Genomic DNA, 13,061 nt, shown 5'->3' with positions numbered 1-13,061 from the left:
ATGGCCTTCCTCAAGGCGGCCTTCGACGGCGATCTCCGCTTCGTCAAGAGTACTTAATTACCTGCCTCCGCCGTGCGATTACTTTCTTCATCTTCCCGGTTTCCCTATGGTTCCGTGGCTGATTTTGGTGCCGACCCGTTCCGCGTTTCAGGGGGCGCGAGGGTGGTGGGCAGGGGGGCGGAAGGCCGTCGCCTCGCCGAGATGCTGGGCGCGGTCAGGGACGGCTACGGCAATGGCCTGCTGCATTCCGCCGTCCTCGGCGGCAGCCTCCCGTGTGCCGCTACCTGGTCGAGCACCTCCGGATGGATGTCGACGATGTCGGCCCGTTCGGTGCGATACCTTCCTCTTCCCTGCTTAAACAAAAGTTGCTTTAATTCTCATTCTCGAAATAAATAAAAAACTGCTTACGCTCACGCCAAGAAAAACTGCTTTGGTGTCCCTGGCAGGCGGTACACCTTTGACCTTTGCGGTTGGCCGTCGGAATGTGGATTTGGTGCGTTACTTTCTTGATCAAGGTGCTGATGTACACAAGGTCAACGACAGTGGCACTACTCCTCTCCATCTTGCTGTCGGAGAAGAAGGTAGTATCGATCTCTACGCCATAAGTATCTGTTGTCAAAAAAGCATCTATTGCACATACTTATCCTTCCTAATTAAGTGTTCTGTTTCTACATTTATACTGAGTGAGGACTCATATATCAGTGAGACATGGAGTCAAAATTTCTGTGTGGACATTACTTATGTATAATGGCAAATGTTTGAAGAAAAAGAGTAAAGGTGCTGGCTGTATGCGGAAGTTCTTTCTTTCTTCCCTGTAGACCTCATATCATGCAGATATAAAATAAAAATGGCAGAAAATAACTAGCAGGCCATTATTTCCGAACTACATTGTTAATTTATTTTAGCCAAGTCTGAAGATTGAAAAAATCTTTCCAAATTCTGCATACTCTACCAATTCACAAGCCATAATTATGATTTATTGACTCTGTATTTCAGTATGTCTTCTAAGTTAGAGTTCTAGAATTGTTTCTTATTTGAAGTGTCTTAACACGTGTTAGATAGGATGGCGACAGAAAATCACTGCACATACAAGGACTTGCAACAAAGAACAAAGAATCTATAGTGGACTAAAGATATATCCTCTCTCTTTTATGCAGGAAGCTGTGAAATAGTGGAGCTCGTACTCTCCAAAGGAGCTTATGTTGATGCATTAAACCTTGGTGGGACAGCTCTGCATATTGCTGCCCGTCATGGGAGGGATGATATTTTGAAGGTTTTGTTGGACCACCATGCAGACGTAAGGTCACTCCCACCTAGTATTACTTTTCTGAACTTGCCAATCCACAATAATAGTTTCTTAATCATTTTATAGTTTCCCTCTACATCGGCTTTAACCTATTTGAGTTTTTTCATGTGACTGGCTTTGTCGTATCACACTTGTGTTTTTATTCCTTTAGCTTTAAGCTGTAATAAGGTGGATCCCTACTCTTCACCTGCTCCAGTTTTCAAACCATAGTCTCATTAATATTGTCTTGATAACATGAGCAACATTGTTCATCTTTTTTCAAACGAACCCATTTTCTCTGATCTAATGATCAACTTGTAGTCTTCTTTTGAGCGATGAATTTTCCTGTTTCACTGCACACGTTCCACCAGTGACCAGGCGGACTCTTTTAGGTAAGTGGGGTCTAGAGACTCGACTGTACAGGTTTTCATGAAACATGAAATCTGAACAAAATAATGAGTCACCTACATGTGAGAATATTTCGGAATGTGGTTGAAGAACGAAAAATGTTAGTTTCAAAAGGGAGCAGATGCTCCCGAGCACCATTCGGCATTATCTATGCATAATCTAACTGTATAAATTGTACTTAATGCTTTCGGTTTCTACCGTCCTTGCATGATACAGTCTGACTATTTGGGTCCAACGTGCTTAGTAATGTCTTAATGCAGCATCACTCTACTGTATTGATGTGTAAGATCTTGATTTGCAGCTTATTAGTGCTCGATCATCAATGCACAATTGTTGTTAAGATCTAATTTTGCCTCTTGTATGGCCATGAATTTGGTGCGCTGGAAACTCATTCTTGTCCTTTTATCTGCTTTTCTTTCATATGCATTTTAGAAGTGGTCACGGACTTCCTAGACGGATGATGAGGATTCATCAACTTCCATAAATAATATAAGAAGCTATTCTGTTTACTTTTGCAATGTTTGTGTACGCTAAATTTGTTATTTCATTATTTTGACAAAAAGTTTTTACTCACAGTAGGTTTATATCTGCTATCTATCCTATAAATAGGTCTTGACCCTTACCGTCCTTTAAGTTGTATGCCAGTTGTAGCTAGACATGATTTCTAATTTCTAATTTTCTTAACAGCACAAGATAGCTTTGGGTGGTGCTGGTTATACAGCTCTTTTTATTGCTACTGCAATGTGCTCACTGAAGTGCGTGAAGCTCCTGCTTGAGGCATGTCATCTTCATACATCAACTTACACATGGTTGTAATAATATAAAGAGAGGACGTTACCGCATTGACTTTCTGTAATTTTCCTCAAATAATTATGACACAGTTTACATCTGTGTTCTGTGAATCATATAACCAGGCTTTTATTTGTTAGGCCGGTGCTGATGTTGATGGTGCTTGTAAAGAGTCACCCTTAATGATCGCGGCCACCGCTGGCTCAACTGATATCCTTAAGTGCTTAGTTCTGGCTGGCGCAGATGCTAATATTCCTGACAGTGTAAGCTGCCGGCACCTTGCTGTTATATGAACGCTTTCAGTCCGTACCTAACATGAGATAGTCTAGTAAACTGTTCAGTGTTTCAAATTGTGAACTTCAAGAAACATATCTTAATAAATTTGACATACTGTTTTTTAGTGTGTGTTTTTGGCTATTTAAGGTTCACTCTAGTGTGCAATAGAAAAATATTGTTTCTTACATGAATGAAACAGTGAAGCTACATATCACATTCAGTATCCTATTATGTTATTATTTAGAGATACATGTGATGGCTCTAGACTATCTACTAGATTGGAGAACATCCTTTAGAGTTTACCTTTGAACAAAAAAAGTTACAGTTAAACTCGCAAATAACTCTTTTGGGTTGTTGGATGAAAATATAACAGTTGTTCTTAACAGTTTGGAGGATAAAATGAAGCAGAAATTGCAAATGTCAGGAAGATTACTCTTTATTGGATTCATCCTACAAGTTTTTGGGATAGTATTGTTATATATGACCGATTATAATAACAATGTTATTATTGAGTTGTGGTTGCTGTCCTGGACAACAAAAGGAGACACTACTTGGTTTTTGTAACAGTTAACGTTATGCAAAACTCTAGAATATATTTGATCTTATACCATATCTATGTGCTCAGCACTTGTTCATATACCTTGCATGCTGCAGATTTGTCATTTTCTGTTTTCGATGTTAAGTTAATCCTGCTTGTTATCTTGGCAGCTAGGACGTGCTCCTATAGAAATTGCTGCTCGTTCTGGTAGACGTGAAAATGTTGAGATTCTGTTTCCTGTCACTTCTCGTATTCCTAGTGTTCGTGACTGGAGCGTTGATGGAATCATTAGTCATGTAAAATCAGTGCGCCCAGCAAAGGTATAATTTAGAACACCATTATTATATTTATTTAAATGGTTGAATGTGCAACTGTGTGCATTGGCTGTTAGATTTTTGATAGAGGTCTCCCTAGTGTGAGGTTTTTGAAATTCATTGTTCTTATTTGAGAAAAGCACTTGAAACCACACTTCATTGTCCATTCTTCCTGTGTTGAATTTTGTAATTGTGAACTAAAATTGGTGGCTAAGAGTTAACTTTATCGTGATTGTTAAGTATGCCAATCATATTGCCTTATGCTTTTTAGCTATGAGTCGGTGAAACGAAAATATGTCACATGTGTTGCATGCTAAATCATTTGGGGGCAATAAGATTTTGGTGAAAGCAGTTTCAATATTTACCTTTATCTGTTCTGTTAAACTTGTCAATTGAAGTCTTCCTGACATGACCTTTGGTGACACTTGCATGCTAAGTTTGTAGTATGCAACATGGATAGTGATTTATAGTTACCCCTGTGTGTATCAGCAAGACGACAGTTATGTGTTATCAACTCCTTTGATTCTTGTAAGGAGTAATCTAGCCAGGGTTATTTCCAATTGATCGAATCAATTTGGATAGAGATGCGCATTTAAGGACTAAGGTAAAATAATGTATAATAAATTGGGAAGAGAAAATAATAGTTTTTACTGATGAGATTCTGGTCAGCGAGGATTCTGCAAAGGCAGCCTATCTCAACTTATTTGTTACTGAAGTCTTTGTTGTTGTTCTTAGGGATTCTATAGAGGATGCAAGATGTGGTCATCAGCAATTTAGATAATGCACATGAAAAAATTGTATCAGAAACAAATCAGACTAACTTCTGTCAGCTATGTAGATTGGGAGGACAGCAGAAACATGTGGAAGTTGAAACAAATAAAAAAGTTCTGCTAACTGCGGACAGTACGTTTATTATTATTATTTTTTATGGAGAAACCAGGAGACATGAGGTTTAATATTAATTAATTTTCAATGAGATGAAATATTGCATTGATTTAGAGAAAGTAGTTATTACACTTGGGAAGAGATTAGGTGTGGCACTCAATCTTATATATCATTTGAGTGTTCTCAATGTTTCAGAAAGTGATGCTTGCTAGTGCAAAATCTAGAGCGCACGAAGCGTTCAAGAATGGGAACTATTATGCTGCAGCACACATTTATAGAGAGGTAATTACTAATCTTGCCTTTTAAAGTTTATGGACTTATTGATCTCTCAGAAAATTTGAAGGTCCTAAGGCATGCTATCTTGTTTGTCTGTTTCCTTCTTGGAATAGCATGTGCTATGGCAATTAGACTTTCTGCACACTTCGCAGATATGTTAATGTCGCCAAGTTGATAGAGATTGCAGATATGCTAATGTCTCTAACCCCATCCTGTTACGTTGATATTTCTGTAATCTCTTGTAGTGCATGCTTTGATCCATGATGCAGTTGGATCAGGGCCAGAACGAACTGTGCCATACATTTAATTGTTGTGGACATAGGAGGCCATGCAGCAGCAGTAGCAACAGCATATACGTGTAGGGGCAGGATGCGATTAATACTAGAGCCAGATTACAAGGCTACGAGGGAGAAGTTGACACCTATATGATATCCATGAAGAATAGTAGAAGAATGGTTTTGGATTTGGCTTAGAGATATACTCCGTGGAATTAGCAAGTGGATTTCATATGTGTCGGTAGTCTATTAGGCATTCTGGTTGTGGTTGAATCATTTCTAGGTGAGTCTTGTCAATCTGTAACTTGGATTCAGTTAGGATGTCTAAGTAGTCTTTATAAATGGATGATCCTTACGTGGTTCAAATGAAGGGAGATGGTAAATTACTCTATTTCTTGTCTAAAGTTCCTGTTCCAGTATATCTCTGTTCGCCTGCTCAACAAACCCTATTTCTTTCAAGCCGTCTGGCCATCTTCTGTTGCAAGTTACCCTGATGCTCTAGGTTCACATCATTTGTGGGACTACGTTGTAATGAGTATTGCATGTTCTTTGTTATGTTACAAAAAATCTGTGAACAACTTGCGTTTAGTATGTACATGTGCTCACCACCTTGTATTGCCCAAGGGTGGATCCAATTAATAAAATTTCTGGCTCACAGCATGGAAATGGCATGTAAAGTTGTAAACTTGGGCATTAATTGTCAAGGATTTTTTCCCTTGAGATGGAGCACGTTCATTCCATTAATCAGAATCAAGAATGGCTGAACAGAATCGCTGGGTACAAGCATACGTGTATCATGTGCTAACTGCTGACCTGTCATTGCACTTGAAAGCCACAGTATGTTCAGATGCACGAGATGCTACCTGCCCAAGCAAATGGGAAACACTTGTACTTCTCTAGAGATTGGGAGGTGGAATGGCAGATAGATTAATGATTGCCCAATAGTAAATGGTATGGTGTAATGATGCCGAGTGTTCCTGGAATGTTATGCAAAATTGTTGGGAAACCAGTATCCAATCATGAGAAGGTTTTTACTACTCAAGTGGCTCACCAATGAACACAAAATCTAATTATGTACTCTATTCTTCTTTTTTATTTCCAATGATTTCTCTTTTATTTTGTATCTCTGTATCGATTGACGTTTAGCTTTTTTGAGCTGTATTTGTCACAAATGGATTCAAATTTTTGTGCATCCAGGAGCAGATTATGACTTCAGCGGGCAGTTTTCCTCTAACATGCTTATGCAAGTTAATGTTGTAATTGATGACTTGTCTTTATTGCATACATTTCGTTCAATTAGTTTTAGTGATTCAGCTAAGCACAAGAAAAAGCTGCGGCCAAATCTAAGAACAATTTGCAGAGTTGTGCTAATATTTTATCCGTCTGTTGGCTCTAGGCAATAGAACTTGACCCTGGCGATGCAACCTTGCTTTCAAATAGGAGCCTATGCTGGCTTCGCTATGGTGATGCGAGGCTGGCCTTGAAGGATGCTCAAGCGCTCAGGATGATGCGACCTGGCTGCCCAAAGGCCTGCTATCGCGAAGGAACTGCTCTAATGTTACTGAAGGTGCGATAAGTTGTTCAGTTCGGTTCTGCATTTTCTGCCAAAAATCTATTTTGAAGTACATGTTCTGCATTTAATGTGGTAAATCTTTTTTATGTATGTATTAACCTCTTGTCTCCAGGAGTATGAAAAGGCATGTGGTGTATTTCTTGATGGTCTTAAACTGGACCCAGGGAACGTCGAGATCGAAGATGGGTTACGGTATCCTCCTTGTCCCTTTTTGGCTACGTTCAAGTTTAGGGAACAGTGATAACCTCTCGATGATCTTTCTCAGTTCTTGTCGCGATGATCTTTCACTCAGAACAGTGCCTCTAGGCATTTTTACTTATCATTCAAAAATAAAAATTTGCAGAGAGGCTTTAGAATCCTTGAAGTTATACTCCAGTAGCCCTGGAGAAGATTAGCTGGATCAGCATCATCAAAAACATCATCATCAACTTGTACTTACCTGATTTACACTGCTTACTGGAGAAACAGAGGTGCCCTGTTTTATGTCCTTTAGGGCATAATTGGAGGCTTTGAGATTAGGTAATTTTTAAATTGCTTTTTCGCTGATCATCATCAGCTAGATCCTGAGAAGCTATCAAGTCCCTCACCTCATTGGATGCTCGAGACCATTTTACCATTATGATTTCTGAAGCGAATGTTCTGTATACAGATCTTTTGTTCAATGGTTCCGTAGACAGGAAACATTTCTACCCTGGACAGCTCCTGAGCTCCATCCAGGTGTTTGTGATTTCTTCACAGCCTCTGAATTGAGCATATTGCCAGACCCAGACTGAGGTTGATTGTCTCATTGTCTGTGTTTCACTTCCAATCTAGGGTTTACGGTTGGGTCGGCTAGTGGGGTGGTTTTACTCAAGTCAACTAGCAATCTTTAGTAAATGTTATGTGAGTACATGCAGTATGTGCATGCTTTACGTTTTACTTGGTGTTTTCAAGAAAAAAACGTTATGTCTTCCAATCATTTGTGGTCACCTTGATACATCTACGATACATCAAATTTCGACAAATCAAACCTGTGTTTGAAGTAAAAGAATTGAGAGAATGAATTGTTGCATTTGTAAACCTGCGTTTGTTAACTAGCTATATTTATATGTGGACAAAGTTGATTCAACTAATCTAAATTGGAGGGAGTACAACATATAGCGATTGTTATCTCATCAGTAACTCATATGAGAAAAACCTTGGAAATGGAAAACCTCATTAGTGAGTTCAGAAAATAACATATATGCCTTGTGTATAAGGAGAAGCGATATGGCATATCTAAACACTTGTGTTTATACCGTCTCATTAAAAATCTTTTATCAAGAACCATTAGGGAAAACTCACTAATAGAAAAGAAGTACAATATATATGATTTGGCGATCATCACCGAATTATAGTTTGGGAGTTTTACTACCCCTAATTGTTCACATCTTAAAGTCGTCTTATACCAATCCCATGAAAATAATTATGTAATATAGAATTTGTTAAATACATTGTGAGTAAATATGTTAGGTTTTCACTAGACATGTTCAGAAATTGTTTATCCCCCACTTTCGGGAATATTACTTTCTGAGCAATTTGCTTTGTAATATTGTTCTCCATATAATACATATGCCAAGCAATACAATTGGTATATTCTGATAGATAATGGCCGGTGATTCTATAGAATCTTACCATATGATCCCAAAGTAATCAATTATTTTGTGAAACCATTAGATTCCATTTTAAAAGGCTTCCTTTTAAAGGCTCTTCTAGTGAATTATGTCTATGATATGGCTTTGTCGGGATCAGAAAATTATAGCCAATATATGTATATCAGATAATAGTTAAATTTTGTTGTTTGTCAAAGAATTAATCAAGATCTTTTGTGCCTTAAAGATATCAAATGATATTACTTGCATCATAAATAAACTGACAACAAAATATTGGCATGCATGCCGTAGTTTGCAATGATGGTATTTAGAGATAGACCTACAAGTTCGGATACCACTTCATCGTTGCTCCTAGTCCTAAGTATGAATGAATTAGTATTCCTCTTACGGTGTTTGTGTTTGGATGCATAGAAAGTGGGCATGGAATTGGAATTTACGATTCCGCAAATTCTGGCTTTTGGACTGCGCTCTGAATTGATCTCTGGAAAGGCAACCAAATTCTAAGCCCCCCACCTAGCGTGTAAACAGGTTGGAAAACTTTCCTAGGTCTAACCCTCGGAAAGGCACAAAAACAGCCCGCACCTCACTCTTGTCTTCCTCCCCGCCCCTCCCGTCTCTCTCCCGACCTCCCTCGGTTGTGTGCCTTCGCCGGCGTGTTCCCCCGCCGTCGCATGCCCCTGTGCCCGCCTTCGAAACACCGCTTCCGCGCTCGCTCCGGTAGCTCCCGCCGTCGGCTCTATTCCTCCCCTGCACGCCCCTCGTCCCTGCTCTGTTCGTTCGCCCAGCTGCTCCCCTCGCCGGTAGCCGATTCTGCCCACATCCTCGATGCTCGGGCCCGCACGCTCGCTGGCAACTCCCCTCACCGGCAGTTCCCCTCGCCAGCAACTCCCCTCGCCGACAGCTCCCCACACCGGTAGCTCCCCACGCCGTCAGATCCCCTCGCCACCAACTCCCCTCGCTGACAGCTCCCCTCGCAGGCAGCTCCCACGCCGGCAGATCCCCTCGCCGGCAGGTCCCCTCATTGGCAGGCCCCCTCACCGGTAGATCCCCTCGGCACCAACTCCCTTCCAAATCTAGGTGTTGTGGAGAAAAAGTCAACATCAAATACATGTTCAAAATTGTCCAAATTCAACAAAATGTCAAATTCCATAGTTTGTACATCCAAACAGGATTTGGAATTGGTTACTGAAAGAACATCTCTCACATTATGTTTTGTGTGTTTGATGTCAATATAGGTGATGCACTAATATTTGATTAAGTGGTACAGGGATTACATAGATAATTATTCATGTGTGTTGGATTTGATCGTCTGTCAAAAGTCAGCGAGAAAAGTTTGGCCATGGCCGGATAATCCGGGCCGGATATTGTTGAAATATCCGGCCCCCGATTTTGGCTAAGTCTCTCGAGGAATTGTTGCGCAGGATGGGGCCGGACATTTGCCCGGATAATGTCCCGGTATTGTACCCGGGCCGGATTATCCGGGCCGGATATTTTGGAAATATCCGCCCCCCCCCCCCCCGATTTTGGCTAAGGACTGGAAGAAAAACAAGTCTGGCATGGGGCCGGACATTTGGCCGGATTTTGTCACGGTTCTGTTCCGAAGACCGGATTATCCGGGGGGGGGGGGGCGGATTATCCGGCCCTTACTTAGGCCGGATTATCCGGCCCCCCGGAAGCAGCAACGGCTCAATTTTGAGAGGGGGTATAAATACCCCCTTCTTCTACCTTGGTTGCTTGCTCAATCATTACACAAGAAATCTGCCAAGCCACCTCCATTAGAGCCACCTCAAGAAAGTCAAGATTTGCAAGATCTCCTTCCTCCCCCAACCAAAGCTCTTGATCTTTGGAGATTCGAAGGAGAAGACACCGATCTACATCCTCACCGAAGCGTTCTTCATTTCCTCTCTTGTTTGAGGGATCTCATGCTAGTGTTCCTATTTGGTTCCCTAGTTGATTTGTTGTTGATGTGTTGTTGTTGATTGTTGTATTGTTACAGATTTGGGAGCCTCCAATTTGGTTGTGGATGTGTGCCCCAAGAACTTTGTAAAGGCCCGGTTTCCGCCTCGAGGAAATCCCTTAGTGGAAGTGGGCTAGGCCTTCGTGGCGTTGCTCACAGGAGATCCGAGTGAAGCCTTCGTGGCTGTTGGTTTGGCTTGCGTAGCAACCACACTCCTCCAAACGTAGACGTACCTTCTTGCAAAGGAAGGGAACTACGGGAATCATCTCCGTGTCATCGCGTGCTCCACTCTCGGCTACCTCTATCCCACTCTATCTACTATTGCGTAGCTATACCTTGCTTAGTTGATATCCTTGTCATATAGGTAAATTCACTTAGTTGCATATCTAGAGAATTTACCTTTAGTGTCAAGCCTAAATTGAAAAAGAACTAAAAATTGGTTAGCACCTATTCACCCCCCCCCCCTCTAGGTGCGGCATACAATCCTTTCAATTGGTATCAGAGCCTCGGCTCTTATTTCGGGCTTAACCGCCTAAGAGTATGCCGGACGAGGAGCCCTCGGTAGGGGCCGCCAAGTCGGTCTCCGTGGAAGACTTCAATTCATTGAAGTCCTCCATGGAAGCCCAAATGGAAAGCATGAAAAAGATGATTGCCGAGCTTTTGGCTCCGGCCCTTCCCAAGGCTCCTAGTGTAGAGGTAAAAGACACGGGTGCATTAGATGAGGGAGAGGCTTCGGACTTACCCTCATCTACCAAACCCGTGGAAGGTGATAACTTAAACACTATCAAATCTACCAAGCTGCATCTCCTAGGGGAACTAGTGGAGGTGAAAGCTACAATCGAGTAGCTCCACCTTTCTTATCTCCCGATATACCGGTTCCCCATCCCCATTTGAACATTCGGGGCGATCCACCTAAGTTTTCCGTTGATAATTTCGATACTTGGCAATTTGAGTTCCGCTCTCATGTTTGTAGTGCCTCCAATGAACTATGGAGAATCATCTTGGAGGGCTTCAAGCCATACAACCCCGACAAGTTGACTAGAAGAGAAGCAATTGATAGTCAACTCAACAACACCGCCCTACACATGATTTAAACTAGTGTGGGGACACCGGAATTGCATCGTGTCCGGAACTACACCACCGCCAAGGAAGCTTGGGACTGGCTTGGCCGCTAGTTGCATTGGAAGTGAGAGCACAAGGAGGAACAAGTATAATGCTCTTAAGAATAAAGCCGAAGGATTCATGAGGCTACCGGATGAAGATCATGAACTCATGTATGGAAGACTTGTCACGGTTGCCGATGCCTTCCGGCTTATTGGTGCCACCCACATCAATGACTCTTGGATCAAGGAGAAGTACATTGAATGCATGATGCCATTTGCACCCATTGATGTCAAGACTCTTGTGGGAAGGGAATGCTATTCCTCTCTCACCTCTCAACAAGTCGTGCACGAGATGCAAGCTCTCAAGGTGCTTGAGGAAACCTCTCATGATTCTCGCAATCGTGCTCTTGGGATGGCAAAAGGTGCCAACCTTGCCTTGGTGGTCAACCCCGGTGAAGAAGTGATTCCTCAAGAATCTTATAGGGCATCGTGGAGTATGTCCTATCCGGAAGATTTGCAATGCCACTACCATGATCACATGGCCTTCCATGCAAAATCCTTTTGGGTTGATCCCTCCAAGGCCAAGGAAGACAACATCAAGAGGAACAACAAAAGTGGTTTCACTAGCTTTGGTCCAAAGACAAGATCTTGCTACAATTGTGATGACAAGCGCCACTTCATTGCCGAATGCCCCTATGAAAATAGGGAGCTTCATAATGGGAGGCTCATTCCCAAGGACAAGAGTAAGGACACAAAGGGCAAGTATTCAAAATCCCCCAACAAGAAGTTCTACAACAACAAGACCAAGAAGGGCAAGAGGCCCTCAAGAGTTGTGCTAGTAACAAGGGAAGAATATTCATCCGATGAAGTTGAAAGTTCTAGTGGTGATGAAGATGAAGAAAGCTCAAAGGAATTGGCCGCCATCGTCACCACCAACATACCCTCTTCATCTCTCTTTGAATCTCCCAATGAGAACCCTCCTATCAAGAATGCACATTGCTTCATGGCAAGGTCCTCCTTGGACACATCTATCGTGCTATCAACTCAAGAAGAGTATACCTCCGGAGATGATGATGTTGATGATGAAGAAGATGCATCCTCCAATGGATTGGTCGCTCTTGCCTCCCTCTCCACTAACTCTTCATCACCAAGTGAATCCCCCAATGAGGTCATCCTTGTGGAGGAAGAAAGTTGCCTCATGGCTAAATCCTCCGAGGTATCATCTCCTAACCCCTCTATTCCTAACATATCTAGTGAACTAGGGGTTGATGATGCTAGTCTAAAAGTGAAACAAGAAATGCTAGATTTTGATGATTTCATTCTCAACCTACAAGGTAACACTAAAAAGCATGTTTCAAACCTCATGATTCGTTTAGCTCAACAAAGTGATATGCTTGAGAAAAAGGGTCAAATAGAGAGAGAAGACTCTCTCGAAATCCATGCTCTTAAAAATGCTCTTGAGGAAAGTCAAGAAACCATAGCTTCTCTTGAAGAGAGGTTAGAAAATATTGAAGAGCCTCAAGATAAAATTAACAAGCTCACTAAAGCTAGAGATCTTGCTAGGGCTAAGTATAAAGTGCTTACAAAGGAAAAGGCCCAATTTGGGGTTGATCATGAGAAACTTGTGAAGGATCTAGATGAACTAGACAAAGCTCACAAAGCTTTGAAGAGTGAATACACTCTCCTATCCAAGTCGTTTGAGCAACTTCAAATTAGGCTTGCTACATATGATGTGCCTAGTTCCTCTACTC

At 41.8% G+C, this 13,061-nt stretch overlaps 1 pseudogene; it reads left to right on the top strand.

Annotated features, from left to right (window-relative positions):
* On the top strand, positions 1–7,495 carry LOC124703051 (annotated as a pseudogene).
* The last annotated feature ends 5,566 nt before the right edge of the window (positions 7,496–13,061 follow it).

This window comes from Lolium rigidum, chromosome 3 (genome assembly GCF_022539505.1).
Source record: "Lolium rigidum isolate FL_2022 chromosome 3, APGP_CSIRO_Lrig_0.1, whole genome shotgun sequence".
NCBI classification, from domain to species: Eukaryota; Viridiplantae; Streptophyta; class Magnoliopsida; order Poales; family Poaceae; genus Lolium; species Lolium rigidum.
Note: the sequence above shows the minus strand (reverse complement) of the source record. Positions and strands in the feature narration are given on the sequence as shown.